We start from the raw sequence: 24,815 nt of genomic DNA, 5'->3' as shown, positions 1-24,815 counted from the left end.
CGAGGCCCTTCCTGCTAACAAATCTGTGTGGCGTAGCCCCACATCCTTGTTAAATCTAAATAAATCACTTCAGACTGAGTTGCGAACTGTGCTCAGTTTTCAGTGCAGGTTAAAGAGAAATCAGAGACAAGAGCTTGTCTTAATTGTAATTCAAAGCTGACTGATACATCCATAAATAATGAGTCTGCTGCAAAGGAGGAACTCTCCGATCCCTCCCATTGCCTGGCCTCGGCAGCAGCTCAGGAGCAGAGCTCTGCAGCCCTTTAAGGACCAATACACACCCACCCAATAACTGACACAGCCCAGATTTCAGTAAGATACATCTCTTCTTTTTTAACCTGTCATACAGATTATTCTACCTTCTACTTGAAACAGATGCTTTTGTGTTGTTTTGTGCTCTGATCTGGTAACACTTTATCCTTTCAGTATTATTTTCCTGATAATGGAATGACAGAACAAAAAGGAAAATGCAATGAAGTTAATATGAGCTACAAGAGATACAGGTCGGTGCAAAAATGATGCTGTGACCAATCCCTGCAGTCAGCAATGGAGAATTATAACTGTAATGTATTTTAGTTGGTTCCCTGGCTTCAGAAATTGTAACTTGTTTATCATTTTACCAGCATAAGAGTTTTCTCATTCATATCCCTGGGATTCTACATGCAAATGATGATTTCTGCTCAGCAAAGATGAGCTGCTGTAGCACTGAAGTGCCAGTTTCAGGGCAGCTACCAGGGAAGTGAAGGAAAAGTTTTGCATCTCTTCATCAAAGGAGGTGAATATAACTAAAACCACCCAACAGGTAGCAGCTCCAGCCTCAAAATGAGCAAGTGCTCTCTCTGAAGCAAGGACAGGCAGGTAATCGATTCCCTTCCACATAAATTCCTTTCACGGAATTCCCTACTGGACTATTATTGTTCCTCTACTCACTTCAAATGGAATATTGGTTCCGTTCAAACCAACACGAAAAATTCTCGGATAGATGATTTCATTTCATCTTTGGCTGCTACATACCCAGGAAGCACACACAGATAATAGTGTCAAAGGAAAAGCAGCTTCTCTTCAGATTCCTGACATGAAAGGAGGAAGAAAGTGCAATGAGGAGGCAAACAATCACGACTGAAAAGCAATGGCTGCACTGAAAGCAAAACCTCAGCTCCAGCCTAATGAGAGACAGCAGGGGAGGCCACCTACCCAGGAACTCATTACCACAACCTCATCAGCAGCTTAACCTCTACGAGGGTCTAAGTTCTCCCTAACAAGGCCGGGATTATCCCAGTCATCCATCTGGTGAAATCAGTTGTCTCCTGTCAGCAAACATGAAGGTAAAAACACAGGAATGAATCAGTAGCCCAACACAAACGTGTGTGTGTGCACATATCCTAGAGTGCTAAGATAACAGAATGAGCAATGTTTAATTCAGCAGACTCCCAAAATAACATATCATCTAGAAGAGAGGTGACACCAGAGTCACAAAACCGCTTGTAAGAGTCATCTTGAGATCACCAAGAGCCAGCCCCTGCTCAAGCTGGGTCAGTCACATGCCTACAGGGAAAAGATCCGTTCCAGGAAATAATTATCCAGAATTAAGCCCATCAAAACCAGTTTGAGCAACACAAACATTTTGTTTCTCCACGAGCAAAATAAATCGACCTTGCAACATATTTCAATTCTTAATAAACTGCTGCCTCAGATGAAACCAGAATGGATTCTAACAATGATTGCCTAGCAAGAAAACATGCTCCAGCAGCAGCACCCTCCTATTTACACATGGAGGGTTCAGGCCAGAGCTCTCTGCTGACTGTAATTTTGGGAGAGGGGTGATCTCCCAGCCAAATTTCAAGCCATTCAAGACTTCGGAGGTCGAATCAACATCTTAACTGGAAACGAGGTGATCATTTCTGATCCCAGCGTATCAGTGCTGTACAACACCATCGTGATGTGCCATGTACAGACAGTTCCACACACTGCCTTCACCTGGTGAAATGCTGGTGGCCAGAGCCAACAGAGAAGAGCAGAGCTGCCAGAGAATAAAAGCAGCACCAGCCAGGGCTTCACAAAGCTCCCAGGTGAGGCTCACTGTCAGTGGAACAGCCATGGCTCTACCAAGGTAAATCCAGCTATATGAAACTGTCCTGTGTGAGTTACTGTGGGGTTGTAGCAATGTAAAGGGGGACTTACTTTGAACGTATCGCAGTGTCCTTTAACAATACTGACAGAAGGGCAAGACTCAAGATAAAATACAGTTTTCAGGTTCTGAAATCAATACAAAATACAGTTTTCATGTTCTGAAATCAATACAAAATACAGTTTCCATGTTCTGACATTCAAGAGGAATCAATCTCACCAGACACAAGTGTTAATCCCCTACAGTTTTAAATAGAGCGCAACTCCTGCTCTGCTTCTGTCTCTCCCCATCACAGTATTCAACTTGTATATGTAAAACTTCAAACTCAACCCCCTGCAGCACTGGTTAAAATTAAAATCTATTGTAATTATGCCTGATTGGAAAATGGAATTTCTGCTGTGTAGAGAATTCAAGGGGTTTGCATGTTATTGAACCAAACCAATGAAACAAAACATCCGGTAGAATGAGAAACTCCACAAAAATCTACTGGAAAATAGTTTTTCATGTGTTTCATCTGAACTTTTTTCCACCAGCCCTTGTTCTTTGTGAAATGAATTCTCTTTTCTACAGTACTCAGCTGGGTCAGGAATACTGAATCCACGCACCTTTTCCTTCTGCCTTTAGCCACGCCATATTCTCCCGCATTCCATTTTACATTGCTAGTCAGTGTCAGGATGAGACCACAGCACAGAAATGTGAGGGCCATTGAACACTGTGTTTATTCTAACTGCACCCCAGTTACACAGAGACCTGGGGAACCAACTTTGTGCCCATCCACCGTGAGGCTGCAGTGCTTAATAGCCCTCAGAATCTCTCATGTCAGTGTGGCAGGGGGATTCGGGCTCCCGCCCGGGGCTGCAGCACTTGCTGCTCTTCTAAGGCAGGTTCTTCTCACCCCATCTTCTTGCACTTGCTTTTCCTTTCCTGCTTGTCACTGTATGTATTTATGCACTCGCATTTCATTATCAAAGCCTCTTTGAGAGGGGAAGTAAACAAAACAGCTTTAAAAATGCTGTTTATGGGATGGAAGGAGGATCTGCACCAACCAACCTTGACCTGGAACCAAGATGCAGATTCAGCCACGGCTCTAACCCAGGGCAGCAAGGCCACCACGTGTTACAGTTAACAGGTACATGGGGATCTGGTTAATCCTTAGCTCCTGAATGCCTTATCAGCCAGTGAACTGCAGATAAACAAAATTAAAAAGTGCTAAAAATTCTTGATGATTATAATAAAAGAACTTGTACTCCAAAGTCCCATAAACTCTTCTGAAGATCTGGTGATAGTATCCCGAAAATGAGCACACTCCTCCAATTAAGGCTTCCTTATAAATACTCTTTATGCCCAAAGGTGTCATTTAATTTACATATTTATGAGCCTAACAAGAAAACTGAAAAGAGACAACTCTTGAGGCTTGTGTTTCCCTTTTTGTTGTTGAAGGGAATAAGCTTCCTCTGAGAACACAGCCCGGTGAGCTTTGCTATATCAGGCCATGACAGAAGAAGGCTGTGCAGGCCAATGCTCCCGCCTATCGTGGCCACTTTTGGTGCTCACTGGTCAGCTCCCAACTTCCAACACCCCCTTTTGGTGATCCAGTGATAAAAGCTGCTTCACAAGCTGATTCTGGGGAACTGAAGTATCCCTCTACCTCTTGCATCAATCCCATGGTGTAAAAGAGCCCGAGGGAAGAAAAAACAACCCCGCATGGCTGGGGCAGCAAGTTACAGACTAATTGATAGAAGCGAGACAAGCCCCAGTATAGATTTCTCCCTAACTAGCCTTACTTTTCAATGTAAAAAGAAAATATTAAATTAAAACAGCGACTCAATTTTCAACTATTACAAAATTAGGTTATGAAAGACAATTAAATCTGCAGTCTTGAAGCTCCAATTCCACAGGCTTGGCTCCTTGCATATAGAACACCATTTCCTTTCCTTGTGAGCGCTCAACACGAGCTGTAAACCTGTCCTTAAGAAATCCCCCAGTGATCATCTGCAGTGAGATAACAAAGCAAATAAAGGAATCTTATTTTCACAACTCCCTGTGAACATTGAACCCCCCACAAATGCCTGCTTGGTACTCAAACCCAGAGCTGTGCTTTAATTTGTTATGGGAATGACTCTATTAGCATGAAGTGATTTCAGATATCTTTGCTGAGCTCCATCCCTTAATGAATATGACCTTTCAGTGCTGCCGTTCAGCTACATTTCCACTTGGCCAACACAGAGAGCTCCTGATCAGCTAAGGACATTAGGATAGTTAAAGAAACTAAAACACATGAAATGAAAGTAGAAACACCAAAAGAAGACAGACTTGTTTAAATATGCCCTTCAAAGCCCAGAAGACCATTTAAATTATGTCTTCCTTCGCCTCATGCAGTAGGAATTTCTTGTACCTTCCTTCATCCTGCTTAATGAAATCTATTTGTTGACTCATGCAAGAAAAGAAGGTGATTACATTCTCTCAACTAGGCTCAATTTTAAGCCAGGTGTAAAAGCAGCTTGACCCAATATATAAAATGCAACAATAACGCCAAGAGCACTGTGTTCTTAGGAAGAAGAATATAATCCTTCCTTGTGCCAAAGCATTCTGCTAGAAAAAACAATGTTCCTGTTAAAAAGCACATAAAATTATAGACTTCCTGCTTGCAGCTGCCTCTCCCCTCACCTTCCACTGTGCTGAGGGGTTTTACAGTCTTTATTGCCTTAAAAAGAATGACGGCCCATGCATTTGGAGCCAGGCTTGAGCTCAAAGCTTGCTGCCCAATTCTGTGCCTCAGCACTGCTGCAGCTTTGGGCAATTAACCCCCTTCATTTGGCTTTCATCATCGTGAAACCAGTCAGAACACAGACACTGCTCCGCATTTATCCCTTAATTTCCCTGTACTTTAGTAGATCGGAGCCACACAAATAAGCCAACAAGTGAAAACCAGAAGAAAAGCAGCACAACAGAGAACACGCAGAATCACAAGGCGGCAGGGAAAGGAAACCAGGAGAGGGAAATCAGGCTGGGTTTTGTTACTGCTAGCTTTAGTTTTTTAATGTAAGAGTTAAACAAGTAGAAGAGGACTGGACTCAAAGGCCTCCCTAAACCCAGGAATTGCAGCATCCCTAATTTTTGTCTATTTTAGAGATATTAACTTAATATTTGTGTAGGGCAGGTTAGAAAATAATGCACAAATATGATTATCCTTGCCCCTTTTTCCATGAATTTCAGAGTGTAGCACAACTTTCCATCAAAAGCACAAGATTCTAAGCAGCCCTCATTAGTACCCATGTCAGATGCATGGAACAGCAAATTTCCACATGTACAAAAGGACATCAACATGATTACTCCCATCTCATAGCCAGGGAAATTAAAAGGCATCCATTTCTTTATTCAGCTTTGTCAGATAAGCCCTTTGTAATACTCCTATGAGCATTCTGGGACTACTTCTGTGAGGAGAAGGAACAAAGCATGGCTATGCATATTTGTGTGCCTAGGAATCGTGGAATGGTTTGGGCTGGAAAGGACCTTAAGATCACTTAGTTCCAACCCCCTGCCATGGTTTCTTCTTGTTACTAATGGCAAGACACCTGGATTGGACAGCTACAAGAACCTTTAAGGAGAACAAAACTGAGCTAAAGCCAAGTCAGGTTTAGACAAGTCTAGATAGCCTGTGCAAAAGCCTGGAACAGGCCTCAGGTCCTCTTGAACATCCTCTTCCCTGGGAAATTTGGCTATAAATTGTGCTTAATCCTAAAAATATTTATCAGCTGACCAATCATCTGTTAGCCCGTGGTTGTCAGGGAAACAGACATTTATGAACATCCCCTTCAGACACGCCACGCCAAAGCAACGCATCTGAAATGCAGGGCAGCAGCCAGGCAGCCCTGCCCTTCCCTTCCACTCCCTGCCCTCCCTTTTCTCCTTCCTCACTCCCACTGCTCAGAGCAGCACCTACCCCAGCACCACACAGGGTGTTTGGGGACCTCCCTCTGTACAGCTCAATCCCTCACAACCAGATTCACTCTCTTCAGCCAGGGCTTCCAGTGCAGCGGCTCCCCAATGCACACAGGTTCACTCCTCTATCCCAGCGCTCACTCTTCAGAGTGAAACCTCACTCTTTGGCCGCTGAACAGCAAGTTTTCCACCCACAACGCTCAGAGAAATTGGTGACAGCCAGAAGATGTCCTGACTTCCACTTCTGTGATCTCTGCTGTCATTCCTTTAACTTGAGAAAGAAACCACCTCAGCACAGAGGCTGCTGACCCATCGTCAGAGCAGTTTACTTCTTGACAAGATCCATGCACAAGAGCTACTTTGAGGTTTAATTAATGCCTTTTTCTCTGAAATTCTTTGAAGATCAGACAGTGAATTACACCTGCACAGAGTGAACGTGGATCCTGCCATCAGATCAGACACATTTATTTCTGAGGCATGGCTGCCCTTCCTTTTATTTTCTCTATAAAATCTTTTTATACTTTTTTTTAATAGAACACCATTAAAATCAGTCAGTGTCAAACGATGAGGAACAATTCTGGAAAGTATGTTCCAGGCAGATAGTTATAAATTCACCGCATTTGACAAGAAAGTGGCATTTTCTGATACTCACTGCAGAGAGCACAAAAACCCACCCAGTTGCTGTGGTTACTCTCAGGATGCTGTGCCCACCATGATAATCCCCAGAGCTTTCACACAGTAACATTTGGGCCATATTTGTATTTTCACCTCCTCTGCTTTAAAATAGAGGAGAAAAAAAAATGACAAGAGGAAGGAATGAGAGACTCCCTTGCAGCTCTATTACCCTCAACCTTCTGTTCCATCTGCATTCAGCGCAGAAGATGAAGTGGTAATTTTTAGTGTGTGGCTCTGAACAGCAGACCAAAATCAGAGCAACTGCGAACAAAACGTGTGAATATGGCAGACAGGAGAGGAGGCCCAGAAGAACTACAGAGAGAGCAGCACTTTCCACACAGCAGAACTACCAGGAGCCTTTCAGCTCCATCATACAGACATAGGCAGATCACACAAGGTCACAGAAAACTCTACAGCAAGAAGAGGAAAAGTAATTTCCCAAACAAGAGAATCCTCATGATCTGAGAGTGGCTGAAATGTGAAGAATGACATTTTATATCTGTGCATGTTTTAAAAACATTACCTATAACATCTTTAGTTACTCTTGTTCTCTTGAAAGCAGGGAAATCTCAACCTCTGGACCTCTCATCACGACGACTTCCACAGATTTCTGCCTTTCAGTGGAAAAAAGTATTTTTTTCTTATGTATTCTTTTTTTAGTTTCCTATCTTTCAGCTTCACTATCTTCTAATTTGTGAGTAATGAGACAGAAGAGAAGCTCCAAATAACTATCCTCCAAATCAGTCATTATTGAGAATACTTTAATCATCCGTCATCTTAGTCATCTCTTTTCTAAGATTAAACGCTTCCAATCTCACTCATGCTCCGAAAAATGCTGGGAAAGCAACAACAATCAAACAGCAAATATGAATACAGAGACATTTGAAAGAGTCCTGACAGATTGTACTTCACTCCTGGTGTGTGTGTGTGTGTATATATATGTGTGTGTGTGCGACTGGGTGCTGCTCAGTGGAAGGCTTCTCAAGGCAGCACTTCAGCACTGGAGAGCAGAGCTGCTTTGGGCCGCCCAGGCACGCTGCCACGTCGGCTCTTTGCAAACAGCTTGTAAAACCAGAGGCAAAGCATCTCACACAGAGTAGCAACTCAGGGGCTGGAAAACACAGGGGCCTCGTCTGAATAGTTGCCTCTGTTCAAAAGGCCATGTGCCTCCAGCACCACCTTTATGCCTCAGAACACCCCGTGTCAAGCCAGTAAACACTGACCTACTTTAGAGATAAGAAAACCGAGATTTGGGGGACTGAAGCAGCTACTGTGACAGTGCAATGAATTGTTACGACCTAATTAGGAGCAAAGGCATCGTCTAAGGGAATGGATTTCAAGAAACCTGCATTTAATTCCCATACAATCACACAGAATGGATTTACTCGATACGCTCTGTGCTCGTGGGGCAATCGCTTATTCCCTCCCTCTGTATCCATTTCCCTTCTCACCACCTTGGTCCTTCTCTTCACAGCAATTCAGTGGGGGTACATGTGCAGCACCTTGCACTGGAGCTCCTGCACTCAACAGAGCCCAGAGTGCTGCTACTAAATAAGTAACAGTCACAAACCAGCATCCAGTAACTAAAGGAACTGATTACACTGAATTTAAAGAACACCCTTTACTACCATTATGGCAAAGGTGAGACCAACTACAACCACAACACCCAGGAATATTTTGCAAACAAATTCACAACAGTAAGGGAAAAAATAGCAAAATTTGCTGGATAATTTATTCACAAGGAATAATTCTTCCAGCTCTAATAGTAATACATAATTACATATCATGATGGCGTATTATGTATTAGTTGGGGGTACTAATTAGTTAATGTTTGTACAGCTTCTTGAAGGTGTAATGTGCTTAAGCATTATTATTAAGGGAAGCACTGAGTTTGAAATTATTTTTACCATAACTGAGAGCAATATCACCCACACCCTTTCAAAGAGCTGTGATCAGCTGAACATGGTACCTACTGAGCCTTTGTCATGGAGGAAAATTCACAGCACAAATTAGGTATGAGGGGGAAATCTTAACAGCTCCCTTGTTGCTGAGCAGATTAAAAGTGAGCTCATTTATTGCCATTTTAAAGGATCTTTCTTTGAAACAGAGGTGTGACTGTACCTGACACGCATTAGATCGCACCAGCTCCAGCTCATCAAGTATGACAGAATGCCAGAACCTTCCATGGGCTTCGACAGCATTACAGGAGATGCTCAGTGTCACTGATAACCAGGCTCCTAAAGCAATGACACTACACAGGTGCCTCATATGAATATTACTTAGATTAGAAAAGTCAAAAGCCATGAGATATACTTGCCCTGATCAACCACTGCTCAACTACTGCAGAAAGGAGGAAAAAATGTTCCCAAACCTGTTCGATATTAAAAGATTTAATATCTGCTTCTGGGGCTCAGAAAGAACTCTAAGGAAGTGCAGCGTTACCATAAAGAAGGGCTTTTAATTTCATAAAATCTCCATTATACACAAGACAAATGTAACAGCCATAAATATCAGAGGTTAATACACTCTGAATAGCCATGCCAGATAGTGCATTGCTTTTATTTCCCCCCCAGTGACAGAGACAAGAAGTAAAGCCAGTGGAAATTTTCAGTGTAGAAGTAGCCCGCTATCATTTGGAAGACAGCACATTGGTATTTCCAGCTGTCAAACTGAGTCCAAAGGACACTAACGCAAGCAAACACACTGGCATTTTGCTGCTAAAAGAAAGGAGGATTCTTTTTCATGAGGAGTGTCATCAAAAAATCATTATTTGAAGCTTTCTTTCAAAACTTCCAACATTTGCATTTTGTAATAGTTCTGGGCCCTGGCTAAATGATCCATGAAAAAGAACAGAGTGCACATCCATTTTATGCAAGCTCCACAGCAAATGCATGTCACTCTTTAGCTCAAAGGCCAAGCACTTCGGCTTTTGCCTTTGGAACTTCTCCAGGAGCATCCCACGCTGAACATCTCTGGCACTGGGGAGTCTGATCTCACTGGTGCCTTTGGTGCATGTGAGTAACTATTCATGGATCAAGGAAATGGCTAACAAAGCTGTTACACTTAGCTTGTCTGTTACAACTACCCTGCACCGCTTCATAAAGGGTTTTGGCCTCCACTTCCGAAGCTGGAGAGCAGATTCATGACAAGACTTGCAGTCACGGTCAGCTCCTGACAGTCTATTTGTGTACGTACATTACTCTTGACAGATGCTAAAATTAGTGTCTCCTAAATCAAGTGCAGTGTGAAAATGAAAATCAAGTATTTTATGTTTAGATGAGTCACTGCTATTCATCTCTTGTATCTGGACTCCACAATCTTATCCCAGTGTACTTTTATTAAATGTATGTGACACTAACATAACCGGTGGTGGATCGAGATGCTTCCCAGCTCCCTTTGGGAATCCAAGTTTAGACACCAACATGCAAACACGTGCAGTTTGGTCCAACTGACAGCTAAGGGATGTGTTAGCACCGTCAGCGCGGAGCTGCTCGGTTTAAACTATGCAAACAGTGAGTAATGGCCACGGAGGGAAGAGATGAGCTGGCACATTTTCAGGCCAAATTAAGAACCTGGAAAATTACACTTGCGGATGTTTGCATTCATTTGCCTCCTCAATGTTCCATCACTCTGTGATAGCCACTGATGCAGCTTCTATTAATTCAACAGCATCACAGCCACTATATGCTTAATTTGGTGGTGTAGCACCTTAGCTGAGCTACAATTCATTGAAGCATAAACCATCATTTTAATGATTGAAGCAACATCACATTCTCACTAGGAATGTGACTACCTACTCATAATCATCAGCCAACTCTTGCATCTCCAACTCAACAGCCTCTTCCACATCTAACACTGTTTCTTCCCCAGCCCCTCAGTGAGGAGACCAGACACTGTGGACACAGGAACAAGACCACGTATGTCCTTGGGAGAGCTGTGCTGGGAATTCTAACTCCAACCAGAGTATGTTCTGAGCCGGGAAGAAGCCACAAAGCAAAGAGCCAGTGCAATGACCACCCAGACAACGTGCTGGTCTCCAGGATGGAAGCTTTCACCAGCACCATTAACCATGGTGCTGCCAAGTACGTGTGGAAAATCTGAGTCAAGCCCAGGAGCTGCGCAGGTACTCAATTCCAATACTCTGTCTGTCCCACAATAGCAGCTCATGTGAGAACAGGCGTTTTCACCCCTGCAGGAATACACCCACTTTGAGGTTGTCCTGTATCACTTCCTTGCAGTGATTTCATCTGTCAGATTGGTTGAAAACAACACCCAGGTCCCACAAATAACCGGTTACACATATGTCTACAGATGCTGTAACAACACATCAGACACCACCCTGATGATTCAGCTCACCTAAGTAACTTAAAGCCTGTGCAGGAGCCAGGCCTAAATCTAGCACATAAAGCACAGTAAGGTCAATAAAACATACACACGATTGTCTTTAACCATATTGCCTTTCATTCTCCAAGCAATTTTTCATTAAAGCTTTAATAGTGCAGTCATCTATATACAAACAACTGATATTTTTTAAGTCCTTGCTTAAAAGTTGATGCCCTCTAGTCAGGAACCAAGTGCAGCATGTCACTTCTGATAGTATCTATTAGTATTATGAATACTTTTGCGGTTTCCTGGTAGCACTTGTTCACACTTGGCTAAATCAATAAGCAATTTCCCCCTACGTATGTAATATACAGTCGCTGTGACAGGAACCAGATGGCTTCTTCTACCTGAAATTGAGTTTAGTATTTTACAAAAATAATAACAAGAAGAATAAACAGAATAAATAGTGAGAGGCAAAAAATACCCTTTGCTTAATTCCTCTTGTGCTGCCTACCATGGCAATAACAAACCCAACAGTAACATCAGCATAACAAGGTAGCGGGGAGTTGGAGACTGGGCACCCTGTGCCAGCACCTCAGCACCCTCACAGGGAACTTCTGCCTCAGAGCTCATCTCAATCTCCCCTCGGGCAGCTTAAAGCCATTCCCCTTGTCCTGTCCCTACAGGCCCTTGCCCAAAGCCCCTCTCCAGGTTTCCTGGAGCCCCTTTAGGCTCTGGAGCTGCTCTAAGGTGTCCCCTTCAGGAGCCTTCTCTTCTCCAGGCTGCCCCAGCCCAGCTCTCTCAGCCTGGCTCCAGAGCAGAGCTGCTCCAGCCCTCGCAGCAGCTCCGGGGCCTCCTCTGGCCTCGCTCCAGCAGCTCCACGTCCCTCTTGTGCTGCTGCCCCAGAGCTGGATAAAGGACTGCAGGGGGGAGTCATCCCAAAGCACAGCAGAGAGGGAGAAGGATAAAAGGATAAGGATAAAAGTAAAGATAAAGCAGGGATAAAAGCCCTGTGAAGGCCAACACAGACCACACACAGCTGAGATGACAAATCTCAGTACTCTGGCTTCCCTTGCACAAAAGGCAGATCACAGTCCGGCCTCTGCCACAGCTGACTCTGTGTGTAATAGGGAGAAATACATTTATATAGAATTACAGAACACCAGGTTGGAAGGGATCTCTAGGACCACCTGGTCCAACCTTTCAACCTTTAGTCTCTACACAAACCCCACAGGGAACTCAGAAAACAACTGGCAGAATGTAAACCGAATTGTTGCTCTCTCTTGCTCTTACAGCACGTTCAAGCACCAGGAACAACCTGTTCCAGAATGAGGTCCCAAGCCTTGGAAGCTCCAATGCTTCAAGCAGGACCCAAGGCACTCTGTAAAGCAGATTCAACTTCCTACTAGGTATGCACTGAAACTTCTAAACACTCACAGTAATTGTTTCAAATCCGTATAAACACCAGGTTTAGTTTTAGATTGTCTTTAAATCTTTTCTTCAAGCATTAAGGAAAAAGAGCTTTGTTCAATTAGAATATTTTGGCCATTATTTTGAAGAAGAAAGGCCAAAGCTCATCACAAATAAAAAAAGAACCACCAAAAAAAAGGGAAGACAAACTCGGGCCCATAAAAGTCATGGGAGGACAGGAAAAAAGGGGAATATTGAGAAGGAGCTCTTTTTAAGCATCTCTTCTCCTTAATTTTCTTTTAAACAACTTTGACAGCCCCCTTGTCTCCAGAGCTTGTTGATCTGGTTTCCCTCGTGCCTTCCCTAAGCCTGTTCAGGCTCTCCCCATGTACCAGAGCACCCAACGACTCCCATTTCTCAGCTGCGTGATGGCTAAACGCATCCCATGAAACCGCAGAGCACTGGAGAGGTAAATGTTTGCAAGTGACATTTTCATATGGTTATGTGCTGCCTCCTTTTCTAAATGACACCAAAAGCTAAAGACTAATGTGAAAAGGGCACATTTATTAGGATTTTTATTGCTGTAGCCCTCAGAGGCCCCAGTGGAACAGCAAGTTCTGCCCAGCCCCAACCCACCGCAGTTCACTGGCCAAACCAACCAAAGGCAAAGGGAAGACTGAACTGCAAGGAAGAAACCTGTTCAGACAGGAGCAGGGAGAAAGCTCCATCATCTGTTTGTATACAGTGAAATAAATATCAACAGCTTGGGACAGGCTTTATTATTTTGTTTATTCATCTGCATGTAATTTAGCAGAGCCTGAACTAAGCTGCAAACATGGTTGGGATGTGCATTACTGCAGCAGATGGATTCTTTGTGTGGGGGAATCCAGCGCTCCAGATTGCCAGCTCCAGAGGCACGAGTCCTCTCTGTAACCACCAGACAGGTACAACAGCTGTGTCCTCCCCTCCATGGAGTGTTTCAGACCTGGGCTGGAAGGAATAATTGAGTCTTTAATTCTGGTAGGTCTGTCAAAGCTGCTTCTGCACTAGACCGCTTCTACGGGTATCATTTCTTTCTGAAGACCCATGGATCAGGAACCTTCTGGGTGCAATGCTGGAAAACATTTCCCTTCATCCTTGAAGAAACTACCTGAGAACAAGTGCGTGCTTTCACATAGGCCAGAACCCTGGATCTTTCCACCTGTAGTTCATGTGGCTGGATTTAAACTGCAAATTGGAGCTAAGACCTGATGCAGACTCACTGCCCACTGGTAGTCTCCTGTGTTTCAGACTACATTCCCAGAGCACCTCCCCTTCCCGGCTCCACTTCCCGACAGTGCCATAACACCCAAACCAGCCAGGGTGCTGGTGGGGTAGGGATGCTCCAGCATCCAAACAGTCCTGGTGCTAAACTGTTTTATCACGGAACCATAGTACCCCAGACTGGTTTGGGTTGGAAAGGACTTTAAAGCTCATCCAGTTCCAACCCCCTGCCACAGGCAGGGACACCTTCCACTAGAGCAGGTTGCTCCAAGCCCCTGGGTCCAACCTGGCCTTGAACACTGCCAGGGATGGGGCAGCCACAGCTTCTCTGGGCACCCTGTGCCAGCGCCTCAGCACCCTCACAGGGAACAACTTCTGCCTTATCTCCAACCTGAACTTCCCCTATTTAAGTTTAAACCCAACTTTGTTCCCTTTACGCTATTGCTCTGTGCTGACTGTTTCAGGAACTGATCATGCAGTGCTCAGCACCACACTACCAGAGTGGCCAAAGTGGGTCAGCACACCCTGAAGCCAGCACCACAAGGGGTTTTCAAGTTCTTTCTCTAATTCTGGACTGGAGGAACTGCTCACCCCAATTTTCATTTCTAGGCTTTGTTTCCATAAATACTTCTTGTGCCCCATTTCTGCTACTGCACATACACATAAAGCTACAATTTTGTGGTAAGCCTGTTCTAAAGCAGTTCAAACGAAGGGCCTCTCCTGAACAGCTCATTCCTCAGATCCTGGGAATACGCAGATAATCCCCCCACTGGCACGTTTCACTCGCTGCTGTGGTGTCTCAGTAAGAAGATTCTCCTGCAGACCCATTGCACCCACACCCAAAGGGATGGTTGGGATGGAGAGACCTGGCTTCGCACCAAAGACAGCAGTTCAGCTGTCTTCAGAGTAACTCTCCTCTTCAACAGTTCAGCTTATGAACACGAATGGTGTGCTACCGAGCTGGCCTAAATCTAGATTTCTCACATGCTTCTCAAGGAGGACAGCAATAGTTCCCAGTGAGGCTCTATGAAGGTCCTGGAACACATTATATTCCAGAGAGCAAAGTTATTTTCTGGTAAATTTTGTATAATATGAGTTCTAAAGCGGGAATCAGACCAGAGATACTGGGCATCTGCATGGCTTAAAGAGAAAACTTAGTTTAAACCTAGTAAGTCCTGATCCTGTTGTCCAGCTGCATGGTTAAAGCCATTACACAGTATTTTGGCTCCAATAGGATTCTGCGCATGAGAAAGGAGATTATGAAAATCAAATTTATAGGCCAAAGGTCTGTTTAATAGCACAAGAGGAAGAAGTCAGAGGAAGATTCAGAAACCTTATAGCCTGGTCACTAGGCTAAGAAATGAAAGCAGAGAGAGACTCTGCGACCTGTCTGGCCATGAGACAAATACATCTCACTGCATCTCTAATTGGGAACAGGGGGATAAACCCTCCTACTGCCAAACTGGTGCTTTGGATGCGGTGAGTAAGCCAAGAGGAACTTTAATAATAACAGGAGGGAAGGAGAAACCAGCAGTGGGAATGAGCAGTCGTGTTTGCTGTGCCCTGGAAGGCCGGAGCACGCTGCTCTGAGCTGGTACAAGAACACAGTGACCCAGCAATGGCTGTAACCAGGCCAGCACAGCCCAGTGCCATGCCTGGAACACACTGAGCTCAGCTTTGCCTCCCCTTGCCTGTACAGACCTGCACTAAACAGAAGTGAGGGACAATTTGATTACAGTTTGTAAGTCGTTTTGCATTTAGACATCAGTTCAGTGCAGCACAGCCAGTCTGAAAGCGCACAAAGCATCTGGAACAGGGGGTCAAGCTCAGCAGAGCCTCTATGATGATACATAACCATAACTATAAATCATTGCTATGAAAAGCAAAAATGGGAGGAAAAAATGATCAAATTTTTTAAAATACAATGAGGAAAATATCACTTCAAACTGCCTTTAAAGGAAGAGAAAAAACTAACAAACTAAACTGGACAGCAGCAGCTTTTTCTTAGGATCCCTATGGTAAAGAAGTTCAAGGACCTGCCTTGAAGAAATCAGAGGTGGGTAAAAACCAAGCCAAACAAAAACAGGGAGAAAAGGGAGAAAAACCCCTTCAGATGATCAAACATCAAATGGAGGAGAAGTTGAAATAAAGTATAAAACCCCAGAAGTTCGTCCCTGGGAGGGAGGCAGATGAAAGCAAAGCTCAGAACAGCTCTGCCTGATGTTCATGCTTTTGTCTGACTTGAAGAGGAAATAGTCCCAAGCAAACACTTGCAGAGGGAAACAAAGCAAACCTTTGCATCCACGTGTAATTAGCAATCAGCACAAGGAGAGAGGAAAAATACTTAAGTGCCTACCTGAATGAAAAAACCCATTGCAGAGCTCTGAAGCAAAGCCCCAGCCTGATGCCCAGGGAAAAGCAGGCATAAACACGGGCTTTCAATGAGATCACATTATCCAAATATTGATTCACTAAACATAAGCACAGAGAAAAGCTGATTTTTTAACTTCTCCTGTTTGTGAAAGGTCTGTAAAGACTCTGGATCTCAAAGAACAAATTGTGCATGTTATCTGCGAGTGCCGTATCCATACATAACTGACACCTACACCACCACACACTCTGCTCCTCCCTAAACTCAGCTACTCACAAGTGGAGTGTTTTTGGCAATAACGTATTCACATGAATCTTTTCTGTCATGGAAAAAGTACCACATGGTGTTTCTTCTATCTCATAGAACCCTAGAATGGTTTGGGTTGGAAGAGACCTCAAAGCTCATCCAGTTCCAACCCCCTGCCACGGGCAGGGACACCTTCCACTAGAGCAGGTTGCTCCAAGCCCCTGTGTCCAACCTGGCCTTGAACACTGCCAGGGATGGGGCAGCCACAGCTTCTCTGGGCACCCTGTGCCAGCGCCTCAGCACCCTCACAGGGAACAACTTCTGCCTCAGAGCTCATCTCAATCTCCCCTTTGGCAGCCAGGCACTAGAAGTCTGTATGGGCAAAGAATGGTGATCTTGTAGGTGCACTGGTTCTGTGGTTTCCAGTTCTAACACTCCCAGAGCTTTCCTAACTGTAGAGAAATCAAGTCTCATTGCAAGACTTGCATTTCCCACACAAATCTGTCTTGCTCTCACTTCTGCAGTAGACTGGATCTCCATCGCAGTTGGAGGCAAATCCAATATGAAATGTGCAGGCAAACATTTCCGCAGGGCACATCTTCCATGTCCTGCAGTATGTTTTGAATTAGGGTGAGTCTTTGGTCACCCCAAGTGCTCACTCCCATCTTTCTCCCCATGGATAAGGGGACCTTCGCTGCAAGCAAAGTCTCTCCGCTACGAAGGCGCCCCGAAGCAGTGTAACTTCACAAGCTATAGTAAGGCATCTATTCCACGCTGTTTCTACATAAGAGCTGAGGTAGTGAGCCTCTTGACTACCACAAGGCAATTCAAACCACACAACTCCCCTGTTTAAAAAGTCCCGAATGATATAGAATATCCAAAATGAGACCTCGAGAATGGAGCTGACTTCCTAAATCACTATATTCCAGACCGGGAACTGCCTGATGGGTGCCATAGTCTTCTACTTTTAATCTCAGCATCAAATATGAATAGTTATGAACTATGTTTTGTTCATTTAATGTTTCAACCTAATTTCCCTGAACCAGTGACCTGCTGGTTCTGTGAAGCAGACGTTAGTTTTCTGAGGTTTCTATGTGCTTTATCACTACAGTTCCTTTGAGTATGTTTCAGATCTGGTGTGTGATTGTAAATAGCTTATCAGGAATTAATAAATAATACACACTGTAAGAAATTATCAGAAATCACATGTGACCTCTTATTTATGTGCTTACCCGGTTTTAAAACTCATCAATGATTAACTAGTGCTTCTTAAACCATTTCCAAAATGTACACAGAGCAAAGCAGCAATAGCTATATTAAGTTTGAAATGTGGCTGACCCATTTCCTGCCCACTCAGGGGAAATTCCAACTAACAACCAACAGAGGTGAATTGTAGAAACAGTAACTAAAAACTAAAGGAACAGGTTAGGGTTTGGGTTTGTTGGGTTTTTTCCCAATTGTAACATGTTTTCCTTTGGTTTTATCACTCTGGTCTTAGAGCCTTTGTTGGCAAAGAGGCCTTGATGTAACTCAACGTGAGTTTAGCAGCATAATTTAGTTTCAAGAGTGTCAGTGAAAGAACATACTCACGTGCTAATTTCACTTCACGTCCTTGATAACAAGCACAAAACAAAACTTGAACGTTACCACTATTATACTGCTCTGACACATGGTTTAGAGGCTGGAGAACCAGGCAAGAAACCCACCAGTACTGGCCAAGAGAGACAACAGCAGCTTAATACTAAGCAAACAGATGAAAACATCTCTACTTGAACAGAGCCAAGACTCTTGTTTTACTATATGGTTACTAACTGGCCCACAACTCTACTCAGATCTCTGTGTGTTGCTGGAGGTCTCTCCAGTCCTCTCCACTTACTGCCTGCTTACACCCTTCCCGCGTTGTCAGTTCATTTCTGTGTGGCTGTTCTCAGTGTTAATACCCTCGCATGGAGACCCTGTGGCCACTGTGACCCTGTGGTCAGCGTGGTCATCTTCTCCAAGTGCAGATTTTACCTCCTTACTTCCTTTGCTTATGCTTCTTTCTCACAAGTAACACCTTTGCTGTGTCCCAACACTGCCAGATTACAAGGTAATGTGGCTGTACCTGCAAGCCAGGGGCCTTCTGCTCCCTGCTTCCCATGGAGTTGGAGGAATCCCACTGAACATCCCGCCGTTTTATTCCTCTTGTTCATCCATCTCTCAAGGAAGTTCTCTTGTGCCCATCACCTGAATAATTGATTGCTGGAACAGTGTCTGAAGGCCAGAGCAATATGTGTGAAGTCACCAGAACAGCTTCATTCTTAAGAAGATACTTTATGTTCAAAACACCTCAGTGCCAGATTTGTCACCTTGACAAGCTGTTGCTTAAAGAATTGCCTTTATTGCATTCCTGATCTTGAATTGGACATTCAGAATAGCCATGCATTTTAGGAACACATCACCTCTCTCCTTTGCTGCTTTTTGTTACAACATGCACATACACCCCAGTATACACAGCATAAAGTATCTCCTGCTGTTCTCACCCTGCTTTAACCACAGGGTTAGGATTTATCAGTGCTGCTTCCAAACCCTGGGTCTGTGCCTTTACTGATGAAGACACAAGACCTCTGCCTGCTTGAGAATGGTGCTGTAACAGAGAAAGGAGCACAGGAATCTAATGTACCTCGAACAATAACCTTGCTGCTAACACTAAAATAAAGCCATTAAATAAATAGGAAGTAGCGCAGCTCCAGATTAGGAATGAAGTTATTGCTATTTTATACATGCATACAGAGAAAAGCCTCTATTTCCTTTGAGCTCAATTCAATCACATGCTGCTCGTTTTGATTAATATTTAATCACTGCTTAAAACTGAACATGAAATAGTTAAATCATTCAAAGGCTTTTTTCTTTTTAAATAGCAGGCAAGACGAAAACAGTTCTGCCAATGCCCTGCTGAAGGGAGGGAGGGAGGGAGGGAGGGAAGGAAGGAGAGATGGAGCACTTGCTTGGGAGGAAGAGAAACCATTGCCATTTTTTCACCTGACACATTTTCAAAGGGAATAATATGTTTTCCTTCCTGGTATTTCTGCTCAGTGATGATCTAACATGCTGTTCTGGCGAACACTTAAAGACAGGCTGGAAGCCCTTTCAGGTAAGGATTTATTTTATAGCAATGTTCCGTGTCTATAAGATACCTCGTCACAAAGTAGGACCTTGACCATGAACAGGAATTCTAACTACCGCTGCAATGAAAAGAGGTAGAAGGAAGTCAGCATATTCAACTCCTGCCTTTAGCAGCCCTGACTAAAATGTCACAGTTGTTTTTTAAGTGAAAACAGCATTTTCTATTCAGAAAGATCCATAGGAAACATCTATTCCTGATAAAAGAAAAGAAAGAAAAAGACAATTCCTGGGTTAGGAATATGGCTGGTTGGGTTTTTTTCCATTTGGCAGGTTCAAGTTTCCACGAGGACACCGAAACCCCAAGATTTGATGTTTCTGGGAACCCAAAGATACTTCTAGGAAAAAAAAAATGTTTACAAAAACCTGTCTATTTGTAATCCTGAAATAAACTTCACAGGATCATAGAATCTCAGAACCATCTGGGCTGGAAGGGACCTTAAAGCTCATCCAGCTCCAAGCCCCCGCCACAGGCAGGGACACCTTCCACTAGAGCAGGTTGCTTCAAGCCCCTGTGTCCAACCTGGCCTTGAACACTGCCAGGGATGGGGCATCTATGACAAAAAAAGTGCCTAAAAATGAAGTCATTAAGTATAATATATCCACTCAAATGCATACAGTCCCGAGAATAAGTATATATGAATATCTGATACATCGCACAAAGTCTTTACCTGTAGCTCTTCAAAAGCAGAGGAATGGTTAATGAAGAAAGGAACAGGAAAGCCTCTGAGGATGACAGCAACTGTAGACAATAAACCAGGGTAAGAGACGCCCAAGGAAGCTGGGTGCTAAATCTGACTTTCCAGGTCAATACAGAAAGATACTATTGAGAAGTATCTCACAGTACTTAATAGGTAATTTCGGCAATGCTGAGAGCTAAGTGGTAGGTGGAAAGACACGTGCTTTAAGGAGAGAACAGTGTGATGAATTGAGACAGGGAGAAAGAAGCACCTCAGAAGTACTACAAGATGGTTCTAAATGCAGCTTCATCCTGCATGGCGTGTTGGTCATCCCTGACTGCTGAAGTAACCGAGCGCTGAGCTGCAGTAAGTGTTTGGTAAATTACGACACTCTCCTGACATCAGCTCTGAATCCACCCTCAGCAGTTTATCACGTCAAATTAATGCGAGGAATAAAACTGGTGCAATTCCTGGACTATCAATGATTTTTAATTAATCACCTATAACGGGAACATTTGTTCATTCTGTAGAACAAGACAGACTTGGGCTCTTTGACAAATACCTTCATTCCTCAGCTCAATGACCAAGATCCTCTATTTACAGAAGATCTTGAAGATACCTATTCTAGAAAAATACCTGTCCTTTGAGAGCCTATTTGCTATGGGTACGTAGCTAACTGAACAAACCATGAGCCATCATATCCCCATCACAGCAGTTTATCTAAAGCAAAACAATAAAGCTCCATGTAGTTGAGACCAACAACCACATTTGGGGAGTGGGGGGTGAAAGAGCCTTTGCTTCTGGCTGTTCTAAAGCAAGGAAGCTAAAAAGGCCCTTTAGAGTGCGACAGCAGATACAGAACAACTTGTTAAATGACACTGAATAATAAAGGAAACACAACTATCAGTATTCACAACTTCTGGTGACTTGTGAACTTGTATCATCCCCCTCCAGCCATGTGCCTTACATGGCAGGTCACTGGATGATAAACCACTGGCATCTGTAGTGCTGTTACCTCGAGATCATTATCATTGTCATCAGTATCATATATCCTTTTGAAGGTCCCTTTCCAGACTAATCTATGAGGTTATGATCATTGTTTCACTGAAATAAATGTGGAGCTTGTCACAGACTTCAGCCTCTCTCATAGGAGGTGTCTGGTTTTCTCCTCTGGGTAGGAAGAGGGAGTCCTTGCGGGAAAGACCTGTGGATAACTCCAGCATAGAGCAATGCAGGACCATGAGTGGACACGAGCAGCTGGAGACCTGGTTGATAACAGGGTGAAAGGAGCAGGAGAAGGAGGGATGTGCTGCAAACTGCTTACTTCAGCAGTTTGCATCAAGAGATATTTTCCTGGGTTGATTCAATTCAAATATCATTTTTCTGAAAGCTTCAGTGTGAAACCCACAAACAAACCCTCAGGGATGTTTCCTGTGGGTTTGGAACTGCTCTTCACTGAGCTGGGAACCACACACAGATACCCTCAGTCCACACTAAACACCAGACACAGCATTCTCTCGGATTAAGCTTAATATCATTGCAGAGAAAGGAATGATTTTAACAGCTGGACAAGTTATTTTCACTGTGAAGGTTATTCACCTGTGGAACAAAGCATCAGAGAAGCGGAGGCTTCTCTCCAAGTCCTCCAGTGACTCTCTGGAGGCCCTTTGTAGTCAACATCAACTATTGGGTTTAAAACCAGTGCCATTTTTGAAGTTGTGTGGCCCTTGATATACAAGAAGGGAAAGCAGATGGTTAAGTGCCTCTTCTCCACTCAATTTTTATGTGTTCCAGGGTAAGATATCCCCCCTCCAGCCTCCATTAGACATAAGAGGTAGTGAAATACAAAATGTTATGCCTACCTTCTACTCATAACCTATGTGGAAAACTCACTGAGCCATGTTAATTCTAGTCCCTCGTCTATTATGACAAAACAAAGCAGTCTAGACCTTGCTCTCAAAAGCTAATACAATAAACATTTGGGAGCTAATCAGAAATAGAAAAAGGTTAATCAATTCCTCACGTTGTGGAAGCTTCGTGCCCACTGGGACTCTTAATATATTCAACAAAGAAAAGGCAGCAAAGGAAACAGCCATAGATTTTGTTTTCAATTAAAACTTTCTAATAATTCAAAACTGCCAGTGGGTTGTTTCCTTTCTGAGTTGAACAGTTTGTGTTCCAACTGCAGAGCACACCAGTGGCCTCCATTTCCCCATTTCACTTTGCACGTGACATTGATGGTGGGGCTTTTCAAGCCAGAAGCCTAACATATGATTTAGAGGCTCTGGGAAAGAAAATGATAATGCTGGGGAAAGAAAAGGATCCAAAATGTACATTAAAATCCTGCCATTTCGCTGCTGCCAGGACAAGGGAGCACCTGAGTAGCTGTAAGTCAGTCTCCGTTGCATGTGAATATAGTATAGACATTTTAAAAGGACTAAATAGGCATGTGTTAATACCACACCAAGACAAAGCAGACCACTTCAGACTGGCTTTTGTGCCAGGAACAAAACATTCCCAGTAGGAGTCCCTTAAGGCTCCAGACAATACTTTTTCTTCCTGCTGAAGTCGTAGCTGAAGCCCCAGCCCTGTTCTGTTCACCACCATGCGGGAAAGGAGTGAAAGGAAATCCTCCAGCTGACCCTCCGGCAAGTAGATGGGAGGGCAAAGACTACGAGGCAAGAGACATTTTCAAAGATTTAAGGATTGGTTTCAGTGCTCGAATCCTAAGGAAAGTCACCATGACCTTGCTTTCCTTTTTCCTTTGGCAGTGTGACACTTTGCACTGAAACCATCTCTCCCAGATCACAGAATAAATTAACAGCAGAGTTTAAACGGTTCCTAAATCATAAAATGGTTTCAGTTGAAGGGACCTTAAAGCTCATCCAGCTCCAACCCCTGCCACGGGCAGGGACACCTTCCACTAGAGCAGGTTGCTCCAAGCCCCTGTGTCCAACCTGGCCTCGAACACTGCCAGGGATGGGGCAGCCACAGCTTCTATGGGAAAAGTCTGTGCCAGCGCCTCAGCACCCTCACAGGGAAGAGCTTCTGCCTCAGAGCTCATCTCAATCTCTCCTCTGGCAGGTTAAAGCCATTCCCCTTGGCCTGTCCCTACAGGCCCTTGTCCAAAGCCCCTCTAAAGCTTTCTCATCAGCCACCTTTAGATACGGTGCCTCCAGCCATAGCTGACTGGTGCTATGGCTGGAGGCACCATGGCTATGGCCACGACCTTGCTTTCCAAATTCACAGGGAGGAAGGACATCCCGCAGTCTTGGAAACAAAGGTTGAGCTTCCTGAGTAGAAGCTCTCTCCTATGTATCTTTGAATCTTATTTAACTCTGAAGCATGCCAGCAGCATGACACATCTCTATACTCACAAGTTCAAGTGTTACAGTTTCTTTTTTGCAATTGGAAAAGCAAGAAGGATCCAGAGCAGCAGACTGAGATCTAGCCTTAGGTTCTTCCACAAATCAGAGCTGTAAACAGTGTGCAGACCTAGATTAAAGAGAGCAATGCAGAACTGCCTGATGGGATTATGCATAATGTAAGCCTGAGGATGCTCCCACTGACATCACTGCTACCTCACTCTCACACATGGGACAGAGCTGCTCGGAAGCGAGGGCAGATCAAAAGTTGGTGGAGAGCTTTGTACAAATTCTTGGTCAACTTCACTATTTGCAGCATTTTTTCCTTCTGGGCACTAAGAATGAAGAGAACTGCAATCAGAGCTGGTTTCCAAACAATGTATAATCTGATGAAGTGTTTGTGCCTTCTGCCGGTTGCAGCACAGTGTTCTACACCTTCCCGGGTGAAGGTCTACCCCATGGGAGCAACAGAGGGACACGATGTGAGGAACACTGAGGCTTCTGTTTCCACAAGATCTTGAATGGGAGTTGACAATAAAATTACTACTAAAAATTATAGTTGGCAATAAAATTACTACTGAAATATCTTAGTCTCAGGATTGGTTCTGAGTTCTCTGCCATAGGTTTGTGTGTGTATACACACAGACACCGAACATCTGCCCTGACCTTCAGGCCTCCTTAATACACATTCTGTTAAATTACATGGATAATAATGGCCCAGAAAAATCATTGTGCTCATCTTTAATGTGAGCAGTGCATGGTGATGAACCAGCCTTTAAGAATGACACTGGCAATTACTTCAGGACAATCAAATAACAGCAGAGAAAAGGAGTCGGATGGGGAAGGACGGTGTCAGATGCACAGTTTAAACAATAGCTGGTTTGCCTGTCATTCATCCCAAATCACTACAGGAGGGGGGAGAAACACTATTTATAACCTGTCAGTCTCAAGGAAGCACAATTACAATGATTTAATTAACACATGAAGAGGCTTCAGGCAATCACAGTGTTCTGGATTTCAGAAGGAGCACGCTTCAGGCCCAAGATGATTTAGAACATTAACAAATGCTAGTTGAACCAGGGCAAGCATTTGATGGCCTTGTTGGTTCCTTTTAAAGCATCCATCATGGCACAAAGATAATCCAAATGGATGTGTTAGTGAAAGATGAGAGCAGTGAAGAATCATTTGGGGCTTCAGAGGCCATCACACAGGAGGAGAAGCTGATTTTTAATGAGAACTGAGTCTGAAAA

The 24,815-nt window shown here is 43.9% G+C and overlaps 1 protein-coding gene and 1 long non-coding RNA gene across 9 annotated transcripts in view; one reads left to right on the top strand and one right to left on the bottom strand.

The window, feature by feature from the left end:
- LRRTM4 (leucine rich repeat transmembrane neuronal 4) overlaps positions 1–24,815 on the bottom strand; it is a 530,617-nt gene that overhangs the window by 175,860 nt on the left and 329,942 nt on the right. The gene's annotated exons all lie outside the window — the stretch shown is intronic.
- On the top strand, positions 19,319–24,150 carry LOC115618484. 3 transcript variants are annotated; one of them, XR_003994810.1, is made up of 2 exons: positions 19,319–19,491; positions 23,906–24,150. It is a non-coding gene; the product is annotated as an uncharacterized LOC115618484 (long non-coding RNA). The 3 variants fall into 3 exon arrangements; XR_003994808.1 differs by having other exon boundaries at positions 19,341–19,491; positions 23,986–24,150; XR_003994809.1 differs by having other exon boundaries at positions 19,341–19,491; positions 23,882–24,150.

The sequence above is a fragment of the Strigops habroptila genome, chromosome 21, assembly GCF_004027225.2.
Source record: "Strigops habroptila isolate Jane chromosome 21, bStrHab1.2.pri, whole genome shotgun sequence".
Classification (NCBI taxonomy): Eukaryota; Metazoa; Chordata; class Aves; order Psittaciformes; family Psittacidae; genus Strigops; species Strigops habroptila.
Note: the sequence above shows the minus strand (reverse complement) of the source record. Positions and strands in the feature narration are given on the sequence as shown.